The sequence below is a fragment of the Argopecten irradians genome, chromosome 3, assembly GCF_041381155.1.
Source record: "Argopecten irradians isolate NY chromosome 3, Ai_NY, whole genome shotgun sequence".
NCBI classification, from domain to species: domain Eukaryota; kingdom Metazoa; phylum Mollusca; class Bivalvia; order Pectinida; family Pectinidae; genus Argopecten; species Argopecten irradians.
In genome coordinates this window covers 32,540,743-32,555,654 of record NC_091136.1, presented here as the reverse complement: position 1 = coordinate 32,555,654, position 14,912 = coordinate 32,540,743, and the positions used below count along the sequence as shown (strand labels likewise).

Sequence of the window (14,912 nt, the reverse complement as noted above, 5' to 3'; positions counted from 1 at the left end):
AATATTGTTAGGAGTTGTGCCGCACATGAGTAAATTGATTACAAAGGATCTCACAGGTTTCCTTGTGTTTCATCATATGCGTACATATCCAGTGTTCTAAGATTTCAAATGTCACCAAGGTAAGAGAGAAACCGGTGTTTAATTTCTTATGTTGGAGTTCGTCTCTCATTTGCAAATGCTTGACTTTGTTGCATCCGTTTAGTCCATTATTGCACTATCATTTTCACTGAGTATCTCACTCGGCTGCACTTTATAGAAGGATTCAATGTTACTCTTGCTGGACGCAATTGAAGATTTGTCGTTTCAGCGGGTTTTTGTCTCCTTTTCGATCGATTAGTGTGTGGATGATGAATTGTTGTGGTCTCGAGTTTTGTGTTTGGTATCTGCTTCCAATGATTTCGTGAAGACATCTCTACATTCTCTTTTACTGTGTTAGGTTCTTTATTTTTCCTTTCTTGTTAAACATTTGGTTTCTTATTGTTGTTTTTAATCTTTAGTCATTATTCTTCACATAAAATTTGCTCAATTGATATGGTACTGACTGTTTCCTTTCGATAGAAACTATGGAAGAAGAATAATGTCTTAGGGTCATTCTTAGTGTAGAATTTACAGATGATTACTATGTGAATGAAGTACTCTTTCCTTACTACCTCACCATCGATACTCCAGGGGCTACAGTTACTAACGTGGATATAACGTCAGTTATAGTAACCCCTGCTGGAGTATCGAGGATGGGACTTCATCAGAAAGGCATTTCGTGTTTACTTCGATAATTAATACGAAGGGCGTCGTCTGAACCAATTCCACTGAGCTGGGACGAGTTAATTGACTGAATAATCTTGTATACATATTTTTGTATATACTAATGACAGTTTGCTACACCGCTGACGAATGGTATATTTTCGAATTAGTAGTTTTCTTCATTTACAATTTACTTATTTATGACAATAATAATGCCATTGAAAAAATTGAGCTTCTTATTTCACTTCAAGATAAAACTGTTAAAATATTTAATTGCGCCCCTAAAAAGGTCCATTTTATATTATTTTTGTATTGATTAGGAACATTTACATATTATTGTTCAAATTATTTGTATCATTTATGCTCTGTCGGCGGTAAAGCGTCTTTAATCTCCTCAAAAGGGAAAACAAAGAATGATGATGAAGACCGTGAGCTGTTAACTGGTCTTCACAAACGTTTTGTCTTGTATCGTTTTTGTAAGTCTTTATGAATTAATGTAATAAATTCTGGCCGAAGCATGTTGGTATTGTTGGTTATCTATATCTTTGAGTATGACTTTATTCAGTACTTTTTTGTATTTTTTTCGTATGCTTTTCAAGGCAGGACATATTATTTCCATCAGTTTGAAGAGGAATGTAATTTATTAATGATTAATTTTTGCATGTAAAGAGCATTTGCATTGACTTAGCAATATATTTATTAGTTCATTAACGAAAAATATAAATACTGTTGTTGTCTGTTATAACATCGCTTCTGATTTGCTGACGAAACGGTGTATTAATGCTAAATTTGCAATCTTAAGAGATTATCTATAGTAGATTGACTTACAAGGATCGATTTGAATAGATTTTATGTTATGGAGATGTAACCCAAAATTCTGTAACTGTACTCTCATGTTCGCAGTTTATTTAAAATACAACCAATTTTTTGTTAGATCCTCATAACTAAAAAATGCATTCAAATTAATCTATAAACTGTGTTAGCAAACTGAGGACGAAAAGGGTTCTACATTTTCGGTTAACACGTATATAGTTGATTAAATCCTTTTAGAAATTTCACATATCATTTTATAAAATAAAATAATTCCTCAATACAGTGACTTTCAATTATTTTACTTATTATGTTTTTGTAAGCAAAAAATGCATTAAAATTGCTTTCTAAAACTAACCATTTCACAGCAAAAATACAATATTATCAACATTGGCATGTTTATAAACGCTGACAAATTTGAAATATGCAATAAAGAAGGCTAGGTTTGAATCACACACGTGAACATGATTAAATTGGATAATCAGTTTAATCATTTACGTTTATTAATTATAATTGTAGGAAAGTGGTTGTCGAAATTTTCCATGACTAAAGCTGCAACTATACAGAGTATTAATTAATTCTTTTTAAAAAGGTCACCTAAATATATGTATATAAATGATATAAAGATCATAAAGATTTCAATTTATGTTATTAATATTACATAAAGTTTATAATGGAATAAAACTTTTTTTTGTAAGTTCCACGTGCAATACTTCTAACATGACATTACATAACAACACGTCACTACATTTCATAAACATATTTTGGGGATCCCCTCGGCTATTTATAGATATAATTTCACAACAGTGCTATTTGACGCGGTTGTTATTGTTGATGGATTTGTGCTAATTATGGATGAAATATGAGGGTAGATACATGTCGGTAAGTATAAATATATGTCAATCCTCTCCAGAAGGTGTTTTATCGGGAAAATTCCATGTAAATATTCCTTTGAAGTAGAAATCGTAGAATGACGTAGTAGACTAGACCAATACTCCGTATGCGCCATTACAACACAGGGTTGGCCTAGGATATGTCGGCAAACATTCCAAGAACATTCATACATGTAAATTTACAGTAGGTCTGAATGACCAGTCATAACACCTTCATATCCACTAAACTGACTGACCGAGGAATATCCGCTTCTGTGTCAGACTCGGATATTTTAATGTGACACTCAGTGCCCCGGAACTCCTTCACAGGTCATTCGGTACAACTGTGAGGGAGACCTGGGAGCGGTAGGCTATATAGCTACCATTCAGATGCACATGTTGTACTCCTAATGGTTCTAACGTTTTTAATATAAATATTCTATGATTCATAATATAGGCTAGTCAATCGGTATGTGAGTGCAGAGTATCACTGATATCAATCAAAATAACAATCAAAGGGACTTAATAATGTAGCGCACTTGGTGGTCATATGTCAAGTAATGCAAGTTATACAAAGAAACATATATTGTTACCATGACATAATAATATGATACAACTAATAGAAAACATATTATATAGACAGACAGACAGACAGACATTCTTTATTTCCTCTTTTTACAAGAGATTATGTCAATCAAACAATATATATCAATTTACATATTACAGTACATAGGGAATAGTCTGGGAATATATATTTATGTTATATCTCTATAACATAAAAATATATTCAATTAAATTTATAAACTATTATTAGCAAACTGGGAACGGAATGCGTCCTAAACTCTTGGTTAATACGTTTATATGTATATAGATTTCTTCAAAATTAATATTGATGTTGATCAAATCCTTTTAAAAATGTCAACGAAGATTTTGTTTAAAAAACGGTTTCCTCATACAGTGAACCGACAGAACTGCGACAATGGCTTTTACATTAAAAATTTATTAACCTTTCATAGCTAAAATACAATACCTATATAAATGAATAAAATGATCAACATTGACATGCTTATGAGTGCTAGCAAATCTAAAATATGCAATAAAGATAGCAATGTTTTAATCACACGCGCAAAAACGGATTTAATTGAATATTGAATTCGTGAAATCTCTTCAAACAATATAACCAATCAAATGCGACGTTATAAACGACGACGTCATATTATTATGGCTGATGACATGATTTTAATCCAAATGGAAAAAAATGTTACAAACATCATTATATTATACCTACATATTCAATACAATAAACTACAACAAATACACAATGATTTATTGAATTGAATTTGAATTAATTGCTAATCAGAGATATAAATTTAAGTCTCTGCTCTAGTTTAACTAGTTGTTCATGAACTAGACCATAGACTTAAATTTGCATCGTTACCTAGACTCCCATACTTGACTAAAATCATTTTCAAGAAAACAGATAAGTCCACGTCACTCAATAGTGATGACATGATTTTAATCCAAATGGAAAAAAATGTTACAAACATCATTATATTATACCTGCATATTCAATACAATAAACTACAACAAATACACAATGATTTATAGTTGAATTGAATTTGAATTAATTGCTAATCAGAGATATAAATTTAAGTCTCTGCTCTAGTTTAACTAGTTGTTCATGAACTAGACCATAGACTTAAATTTGCATCGTTACCTAGACTCCCATACTTGACTAAAATCATTTTCAAGAAAACAGATAAGGTCCACGTCACTCAATAGAATCTTCAATTACCACAAGTATCATACCTTATCCAACTTGCAAAATTCTTGAGTAACATATTCTCAAGTTATTCAATAAAAACGACCTATTAAAAATGTCCTACAAAAAGGTGTAACTTTGTTCAGAACTAAAGGTAATTTTGAAGGAAATTTTGAATGTCTGGGCTTTGTTGTCTTACTAGTATTTGTATGTTATTTTATTCAGCACTAAATATTACCGTATTGGTCCCAATGACTACTGACAATTGTCAAACATTATATACATGACATACGTGTGAACAGATCGAGACGCCATTTCCATAATTGGTTGGTTAATTGGACGTAATGCCCTATAACAGATAAGGTCATCTAAGGACAGCCTCACCTGTATGGTAATGCCCTGTGTGTGTGAATTTCTTTGTGTTTTGTGAGGTTGCGGTATGTTCATGAACATTGTGTCTCGTTGTAATAGTAGAAGACTTGTTATTTTTATAGCACTATCTCAATGAAGCATGCCATTATGGACACCGAAGACCCCCCCCCCCTACCATTCAATCACATTATACTCACTGACAATGGACGAGCCATACCAGTCGTCCCATTCCTTAATACCGATTGTCTATAGGAATAGAAACTACTACTTTTTATAGACTTTGGTGTGTCTCGGCCAGGGGATAGAACCCAAAGCCTTCATTACAGGGGCATCTCAAGGCCAAAACTAGTGACGCGTTGAACAATGGAAACGTTAGGAAGAAAAAGGTTTGAAAGAAGATAAAATATAAGATCCCAAATGTTGTCGCTTACAACGTTCTACCTGCTGGGCACCTTCGTTCTGGTGACGCTACAATAACAGACGACACAGATATAATAACAAAACTGTAAGCCATTTACAAATGAAAGCAAAGTGTAAACAAAACATAGATTTGTAATGTAGACCTGAAAAAGACCTAGGTAGATCCGGGTTAGTTATGAGAGTATGTCCTGGATGGACCTGTTGAAATGTCAACAAACATTTATCACACCCGATCTGCTTTAGTACGTTCAAAACTAGCTACGAGATGCATTTATAGTCTAGGCTTTTCGGAGGAGGAGGAAAAACAGTGTCCTTCTAAAAAGTATCCGAAATTCAGTATTTTGAATTTGTGAGGGAAAATCTGTATCTTGTTCATTATACTTAAAACGAGATTGATAATTTTGTAGAATCGCAAAATTGATTATCATACCGTTAATAATACATTTACCATCACCTTCTAACAATTTAATCAAAATGAATTAGATGTTAGTTTTCACAATGTTGGTCGTCTTCTGTTTGACGCCGTCGACCTAATTACTGCGCGTTAGTTGAATATCACTGCACCCGATGGCAAAACTTCACTGTTAACATAGATTGAACAGGAAATCTTGTATTTGTTTGGTGTTGCAACCTCAGCTTTAGCTATCGAAATAATCTTGCTATGTTATTATTGTCTTTGAAATACTTTTTTTCCTTTGTTTCGGAAATGTAGTGGGCCTTTAAAGTGATGAAAACTTTATTTTTAAATGATATTATATTCTATATATAACTTTTGTATAGATCCCCAATCCGGTTATATTAGTATTTCGCTTTCTCATAACCACAAGAATTTTAATCTGTGCAATTGGTATATTGCCCTTGTCGCCACTCTTTGATCTTTAATATGAGAAAGTGTCTACATAATTCGATATTCACTTTTATGTTCTTGAGGCACATGCAGCATAAAAATACTAGTATACGTTGTTAATGTGCAGTGCAGTAAAGCTTAAAGAAAGTACTTGTTCATGGTTGAAGACTACCCATCAGTCAGTAAATACACCTAGGTTTCTGTTATACCCATGTTAACCCTGATAAGGAGACTCATACAAGTTAATATTAAAATCGCTTTAGAAGAATTATAAAACAGATAGTATACTAAAAATAGCATCCAACGTCATTTAAATTTTAATTACTGCTTAGTCAAAAGGATTGTTGATAAAAAACGAAACTTTGAAAGTATTATTAGACTATATTATTTTTGAAAAGAAAACGATAACGAATGAAAGAGAGTAATAAATCAGCATCTATGTCAGAATTATGTTTCTAGGTATCAGCAGATCATAACAATTTTGATAGAACATTGTCTGATTTGCGAACTTTTCCCAAACAAGGAGCGTGGAGTCTTCTTTGTCCATACCCCAAATCTTCAAAATAATCAGTTGTATGCAATATGATACATTATGGAAAGTTTAGAAGATGGCGATACAAATGGAACCAAAGTAAATATTGATCAAATGGATATAAATTTCCAGCAGATTATTTTATAAGAAATATACTTAACATTTGTCAGCAACCCAAAAATAAAATTTTATTGTGACAAAATACTTTAGGCATGTTATTGTTGTGGTTAGACACTGTATTGTATACCTGTAGCTAGGAGTTACCCCTTTAGTACACTTGTGTGGGTGGCTGGGTTTACTCCAAACTACGACGGTATATGATACCATATATACCGGGTACCAGTCTATAGTCTAGAGGTACTAGATACATGGGTATACCCTTTTGTATACAATGATAATTTACCCCGAGGTCGCTGACGAACATTTAACTAATGCCGATGACTGATGTGTCGTCCATCTATTAATAATACCAAAAAACAGAGGAAATGGGACAGTAGGTTTAGCTTTTTACCATAGTTGTAACGAAATAAAAAATAATGTCTAGACAAGATTTTTTTTATAAAGAACATAACTTTTTTCAGCTAGTCAACAGACTTCATTTTAATTTCAATAATCTTCAATTTCGCTGATGTTTTTATGTTGATAAAAATATTTCCCTTTCAATTGCAACCTTTCGAACTTGTACTGATCCAAGCAACCATTTATTTAAGTGACATTGATAATGGTTTTTAATTTCATGTAAAGTTCTGACGATGGTAGGATTTTGTCACCTGGGACATAAGCGGGTACACGACGCTTCCTGCAGAACGAACTAGCTACATACATAGCATAACCTGTATGTCCTTTTACAACCCCTGTATGTGTGTAAGTGTATTGTAATTCTTATCACATACAAGATTTTGCGATGTCATATAGTCTAACTTGCTATATCAGCGATCAATAACTCTGCACCAGAATGTGGAGGTAACAGCTGATTATGTATATGTAATACTAGTGTTTTACATCGGTAAATAAACGGGGGGTATTTATATAAATTACAGACAAGTCTTTTATTGTCTATTACAGATCCACTCAATGTATTTAGAATAGGTCCATTAGTAGTCCGGGATACCACGAACGTACTGCGTGCACAACCTTTTACGTCCAGATACGAGGACACTTTATACATAATGTGTGTTGACAACGAACCTTGGTCCTAATATGCAGCTTTCTCTCTATATGTAAATTATTGAATATCTTTATATATTACCTGCCTTTGGTGTTTTGTCACCAATACAAACACTGGATATGAAATCCCCACTATTTCTAATACACAGAGCATTTACTATTGAGGGCATGATATGAATAATTCTTATACATGTACATAGAAATGACTGGATATGTATATCGGGAGACATGAACAACTGTAAGGCTAAATAGAACTCCTTCATTACATAATACCTATGCAACTCATGTGTAGTTACAATGTACGCTTGAGTGGGTTTGTGTAGTCAATACACAATAACAGTCCATTACCTCTTAACAAAACATTTATATCTACATACTGCCTACGTATTGATATGCCATGTCATCACATTATAATATAATACTGAAATCCTTGTTCAACATGCTATTTAAAAAAGAAAATATCTCAAGAACATGCAATAGCACAACATTTGTTTTATTTCAAAGTTCCTTAACAATTTGACTGCACCATACGGCTAACTTGCAGCGCTAAGAAACCAATGTATTGATAATTGGAAGCGGAATAACCTAAACTATAGCCATAATACCAATATTTGGGACGATACAAAGGACCCATAATAAAACAATAGTCTATTGTTATTTCAACACAATTTTATTTCAGGCTATGGCTATGGAAGTTTTCTTCTTATTGCCAAAGGTTTAATGTACATTCGAAATCGAAAATGAAATAATTTCAATTCATCTATTTATGCGAATTAAAGCATTTCATCAGAGGACGTTTCGCTTTTATTCGTTTTTGTGTTGCATAGTATGTTAAATTATTCAGAATGAAATAAGTATTTTTTGCATGCAAACTTTACATAAAAAGTAATAAAGCCTATACATGTGTATATCTTCTTTTCACGAGAAGGGATTTATTTCAGTTTTTTATGCCTTTATGATCTGAATCCTTAATATGAGACATAATGCGATGACTTCAAGTGTACAAAGATAATTGCAATACCATTATTGTGAACCTAGAATTTTTAGCATTTAGCGGGTGATAAGAGTCCGCGGAAATAAATCGCTGTTTGTGGTGGTTTTTGGTACTACCAGAACAGCAATCGTCTACATGCACAGTGAAAATATTTACCTCAATTAAACGTACTACTTTTAACGCCAAAGTTGTGAATCAGTGTGCTTTTATTAAGGTTGTTTTTCTTTATTTTGTGTAACAGAAACAGAAATAAACATTCAATTAAAGTATTTGTTTTCTTATTTCCAGGAAAGCTGAAATGTGGATTAAGCAACAACATTGATGTTTTAAAGAAAAGGACTAAGCATTAAGGTTCAAAACGACTTGAAGGAATAAAAATTTTAAAACGACTTGAAGAGAGCAAAAAATGCCACTAAGTAACCAAGAGAAGATTCAAAAGATTTCCGAATGTATTGATTACATGAAACACGCGCATCAGTGCTTTGACGACAAATGTCCTCTTGATTTTTGTAGTAAGACGAAGCGCGCCATAACGCATCCACGGATTTGTACGATCAGGAGAACCGACATGTGTAAAAATTGTACTCAGACGATGGTTGTGTGTGCCTTCCATGCTAGAAGATGTACTCAGGACACGTGTAAAATGCCTTTCTGTTCACAAATAAAGTTTAAGTATAAGCAGTGCCGTCTCAATAGAAGGAGACGTACTGCTCCATATTATAGAATCAGACCGACCACATCAAATATCTCTTCCCGGAAAACATCACTTCTACAGACGGTTCTAGAGGCTACCCTGGTAGCATGTAAACCTGGTCAGAAAATAGACACTTTATTGTAGCTACAAGAGGATGTGTGCCCTTCCTCAAAGAATCAATATCGGTCCCGGAAAATAGGATGAAAATCACTTGTGTATGATGTTTCTCCAAAAAAAACACCCAAGTGGTTTGTAAAATCGGTGTGTCAATTCCGAAAATGTATATTATATTTATTTTTTAAATCATACAGGTCTAGATCCACCGCATCAACACTTTCTGTAGAACTATAGATTTTAATCTTTAATGCCATTTTGGAAATTAAATGTTAAACCTGGTACCGGAAACAGCCGTGTAGAGTTGAAAAAGTGTGTCTTTTGCAGTTGTGCAAATCAGTAATGCATTTCATTATAACCTGATATACCGGGGTGTAGCTCGTCACTCTCCTAGGACAACTCCAGCAGTGTCTCCAACGAACACAATGCCATCATCGTTATATTTTGTCCTGATTTATGTCAACAGTCATCATTTTCCACTGCCGGAGAGCATTTTGGTGGTACTATGTACTAATACACCATAGTCAATGGAAGACGTATCCAAAGACAATTGTCTCGGGAATACAAAAAACCTGCAGCCCCGAAGGGACTAGTGGACATTTTAACAAGCTTAGTTTCTCTATAAGTGAACTTCAGTTGCCATTTCTTCAGAGAATTCTACAAACGACATCCACTATGTCAAGCACATTCACCAAATTTGTTTGCTGCTGCACAGTACAAATGTTTCTTCGAAATATATGATCAAACGGAGCCACCACATTCAAAGAGTTTATGTATACTACCGTATATTTGTCGTCTGCTTGTTTTGAAGCTTCTATTATACCTGTATGCGATCATCCTGGAATAGAAGCTTTTCACTATGTGCAATGTTGTCCAAATCAATTGCAACGATTCCGAATGAAAATCATGAAACAACTTTGTGTTTGAAATGTCTGCAACCAATTTCCCATTAATTATTTAGTACACGTACTTATCAAATAGTTTGCATTTATTCTGTTGAATTCGTTGCTAAAATATATTGACATGTGTAATATAATGGATATAGATTCCCATTGTCTGTTCTAAATTACCTGTGTTGTCATATGCCGACAGTGGTGTGACGTTGAGAATGGGTGATGGCACAACAAACCGTGTAGGTAGTCATCACGCTCTGCCTTTGTGATATGTTAACATGTTTACTTTTGGAGGTCAATATTCAGACTTACGGACCTTCAATTGTGTTCATTTCATGTGAAATTTGATGAAACATGTTGTGTTTTTTTTTACTCGCTAACCGTTGAAAAAAACCTTCCAAGATTCCTGAAAATAAATTTCAAATGAAATTAAGGCTACTAGTAATGAAGATCACTCACCAAATGTATATTGATATTTCTTTCAATTGCTTTCAATTAATTGTATGCCCTTGTATAGAATACCTTAAAATGATGTTAACATATGTTGTGATGTCCACGAAAGGAAGATGGTCATTTAGTGTAACCGGATACAAATTTTCACTGCTAACATTATTCTTCATACATTTATGCTTCTTTTGCAACTTTCTTTGATTGAACTATTCTAAAACATTCCTATCTAAGACCATATTAATTCTCAAGTTCTTGGTGTAAAAATGAAGGCTGAAAAATAACCTAGAATTGTGAGACTGTGAGTAGTGGTTTGGTACAATTGAGAGAGCATTAGAAAAAGAGAGATTACATTTATTTCAATTTTACAAGACGGATACTTTGTGGTTTAAAAATCGTACATTTCCCATTAATACTACTGACATAAGTAATTTTAAGCGCCCAATTTAGTAATTTCAATTTGACAATGTCAATAATGTAAGCCCCAATAAAATCACTGTCGATCCTAACAAAACAGTTGTTTGGTGTAGTTTAATTCGAGTATTTTATTTGTACGGTCATTTTTGGGATAACAGTCGTTTGACACTATTGGTGGATTTTTCAATCCCCATGATTTACCGAAATCCCCTTGTAATTATATTTGAAAGACCATATTCACTGATTATTGAATTATTGAAACTTTTTAAAAGTACTAACTTAATTTCCATAGACAATGTGCAATGCAATGCACCTATAAGTAGTTCATTTTTGTCCCCCAACCCGAAGGTCCAATATGTATTTTCAAACAGCCAAGTGTGTATACTAAGGTGGAGTCCTAAGTCCGTCATTATTGATCCGAAAAACGTTTATCACATTTTTTTTCAATTTAAATGCAAATTTTCAACGTACTCTAGCCTGTTTGTATAACTACAGCTCAAATTTAGAAAAAAAGGAAAATTTGTTGACATGCTAATGACGAAAACAAATTAAAGTCATAAATAGATTTTACTAAGTAGTATTTTTTTCATTTACTAATATTCAATTTGTACAAAACTGCTTCGTTGATAACATTACTCAGAAGATGAATTATATTTGAAATATTTGGATTACATATTCGTGTAAAGCTTTTATAACATAAAGTAAATTCAGTCATTGTTCGTTTGCATAAAGCACGATAAATATAATTGTTGTCATGCTTGTCTGATCATATTGTTTGGCAAGAACATATATCTACAATGTACATTATAGATATGATTCTGCCATCTTTGTTTTACGAGACTATTTTTTTCTTACAATACTAAAAACAATTTGTAAGACATATTAATATTCCCTCTGTCTCTAAATGCATAATAGTGTTGTCGACGTATCATGACATCCATGTATTTCGTTTAGTCATTTTGGTGGCTTTATACGGAAATATTTAGTCGGACTTTTTTTTATAACACTGCAGGATGATATAATGAAAAAGTCCAGATAACGTGGGGGCCGACCAGACACCTCCCCCGAGACAGGGTTACCCGGTGATTAATACTAATAGATCCATACAAATACCACAGACTCGTCTCTTGTCATTCACAAGAGCCAAGTCTCCGTGGTTTCCGACGGTAAACACGCATGTGAATTAGATATACATTGATAGATATGTATATCACTTCCTTATACTGATTACTCACAAATAAGTTTTTGTTTCCCTCCGGGAGGTCGGCTTAGTTTTATATACAGCACATTATGTAAATATAAGGAAATATGTGCCACGTACCTACAATGTATGACAGGGATATCAGTATAACTATCTATATTATCTTGTTGTTCGTCGTACCATTGACAGCTCTACGAAATATATTTCTGTCCACTTTATGGAGGAGATCATATCTAACCAATTAGAGGATAGCATAGCATGATATATGATCGAAACAAGTTCTTGTTTGGTGCAATGTATGACCGATAAAACAGATGTATTATCTGTCCAGACTTTGGCCTTTAGTTTGGTTTCTCTTTTCTTCAACGATGTAACCCCTGCAAATACTGACGATTCTCTGGTGAACTCAAAATAACTATATAGAGAAAATTCGAAACAATAGTGTTGATACTAAGTCACAATATTGACAAAGTCTGGGAGGATCTCATTAACAAAACCTAGAAGAAATGGTGGTTTGGGGGTGACTGTTCCGTATGACAAAGTTTAGCCGATTATCTATTTAGCCGATTATCTATTTTGTCAGTTGTGTTGCTTTCTTAATATAGAGTTCAAATATTGTGTGTGTTAAAGTTCATCCTACCATACATAATTTGCATTGCTATTAGATTTAGGGGATTTTACGTGATCACTCGGAGTATATAATGAACATCGAATTTTAATTAGATTGACATGGTTAGGATGACTGTCTCCGGAATTCACCCAATTCTGTGTTCCCGGAGTTTTTTACGTCTATATATACAGCCATGTCATTTTTAGATTAATCTGACAGGAACCCACATATACTTGACTCTATAGCGGAAACGCATCCTTATCCGGATTAAAAATTTTAAAAATCGAAAAGTTTCAGCGGACACTTTGCATGGATCTGAATCATAATTACTCTAATTATATATATATATTCGGAATCAATTATGTTGAGAGTGTCGTTCTAGTTTGATTATATCCATGATACGTTGAATTTTTCATTGATACTGCACTGAAAATAGGTGCATGCGAATGACAAAATATGAATGAAGTGGTAGTTTTACAACATTGTGTGAATAGATTCTGTGTTGGCCATCTCTGGCCAATGTTTTATATTAGTAAAACTTATTAACAATTTCCATAATTTGTTTGATTTTAGTATATTGTGTTTTTCAAGTGTTTGTTTTGTTGGAACTAAGAAGTTCTATGGTCAACAGGACATTTCTATAGTTATGGAATGTTGTTTGGAAAGTAATATTTATGAATATTAGCCATTCATATATATATAATATAATGAATTATATATGCATTCTACGTAAAAGCGATGATTATAGCATATGTAATGAGAACATACAAATAAATTCTAATGTTACAACGGTTAATTATATGTAAAATAATTTGTTCTGGATTCGGCCGATTGTTGTATGGTGGTTGCCATCGAAGCAGAAGACAATAGTCCTTTTCTCTATGCACATTTTTTGGTAGTTTCCGTACATTTTTATTTTATGACTTCGTTATGCCGATCAAAAGTTGCTGTTTGTTTTCATTGTTTGTATTGACATTGTTGTTGTTTGAATAAACTTTGAGCGACATAAGATATTTCTTTGTTGTGTTGATCGTTTTAGCTAGTTCATAGTGATAATGTCATCAAATGCAATTCTCAAACGTGCATTTTACATGTCAAATATTGCATTATCTATGCCGGTAGTGGTACAGAAATGTCGATGCTCTAACAATAGGCCAGCAGGCCAAGTCTAAAAAGACCAATTCGTAAGTGTGCGTATATTGGGAATCTAGACATCAAGAAAGCAAATTTCGAAACTACGCCAATTTCAGTTAGGAAAAAGCCTCGTAAATATATATGTAGATGATGATCCCATGCTTTCACGAAACAGATTATTACTATCAGTCTCTGGAAAGAGCATATTGAAACAATTTTCTTGTGATAACATTTTTTCTTGAAATTATATCGAAAACTGTAAGCTATGGAATTCCCGTAAGGAAACTTTTCAGAAACTAGTTCAAGGAACTAGAATATCCACTAGATAACCTATCTTGTCGTATTAGGGGTCGAAGTTTTATCAGTTTCATTACAATCTTATCAAATGTTCATTCACGGACAGTCTTATTAGTTTGAGCGCTATCCAAGAAAATAAAGTTTTACTTTCAGTTATGAGTAACCTTCGATATCTTACTAGCTGTCAATGATTATTATTATGCAAACTTAGACGTGTACTATTCGGTACTGGCTTTGGTGGATTCATTTAAATGGCGTCTTTTGTTGTATGTTATTTATCGAACTGTTTCTAGATCAAAATAGTTCGGACACTACAATGAGAAGATCGAGTATCCGAGTTTTTAGAAAGCTTCGTGTGCATATTTCCTAGAAAAGTGTGATTACCCGACAGTTTCACACTTCGTGTCTGTTGCCAATTCGAATTTATTTTACTGTGAGCGTCAACTGACTTTTAGAGCATATATCTTCTGTCTTAGGAAATAAACTGGAACGCTCAAGATAATGAAATCTAAAAAATACGAGCATTTGAAAACGTCTTATTCCAATGATCACAAATCGAAACCTGCATTTTAGAATAACATGATTTTC

The 14,912-nt window shown here is 33.3% G+C and overlaps 1 long non-coding RNA gene across 1 annotated transcript; it reads left to right on the top strand.

Annotated features, from left to right (window-relative positions):
* The first annotated feature begins 1,415 nt into the window (after positions 1-1,415).
* On the top strand, positions 1,416-13,906 carry LOC138318273 (uncharacterized). Its single transcript, XR_011207857.1, has 2 exons — positions 1,416-2,433; positions 8,806-13,906. It is a non-coding gene; the product is annotated as an uncharacterized lncRNA (long non-coding RNA).
* Positions 13,907-14,912: the final 1,006 nt, after the last annotated feature.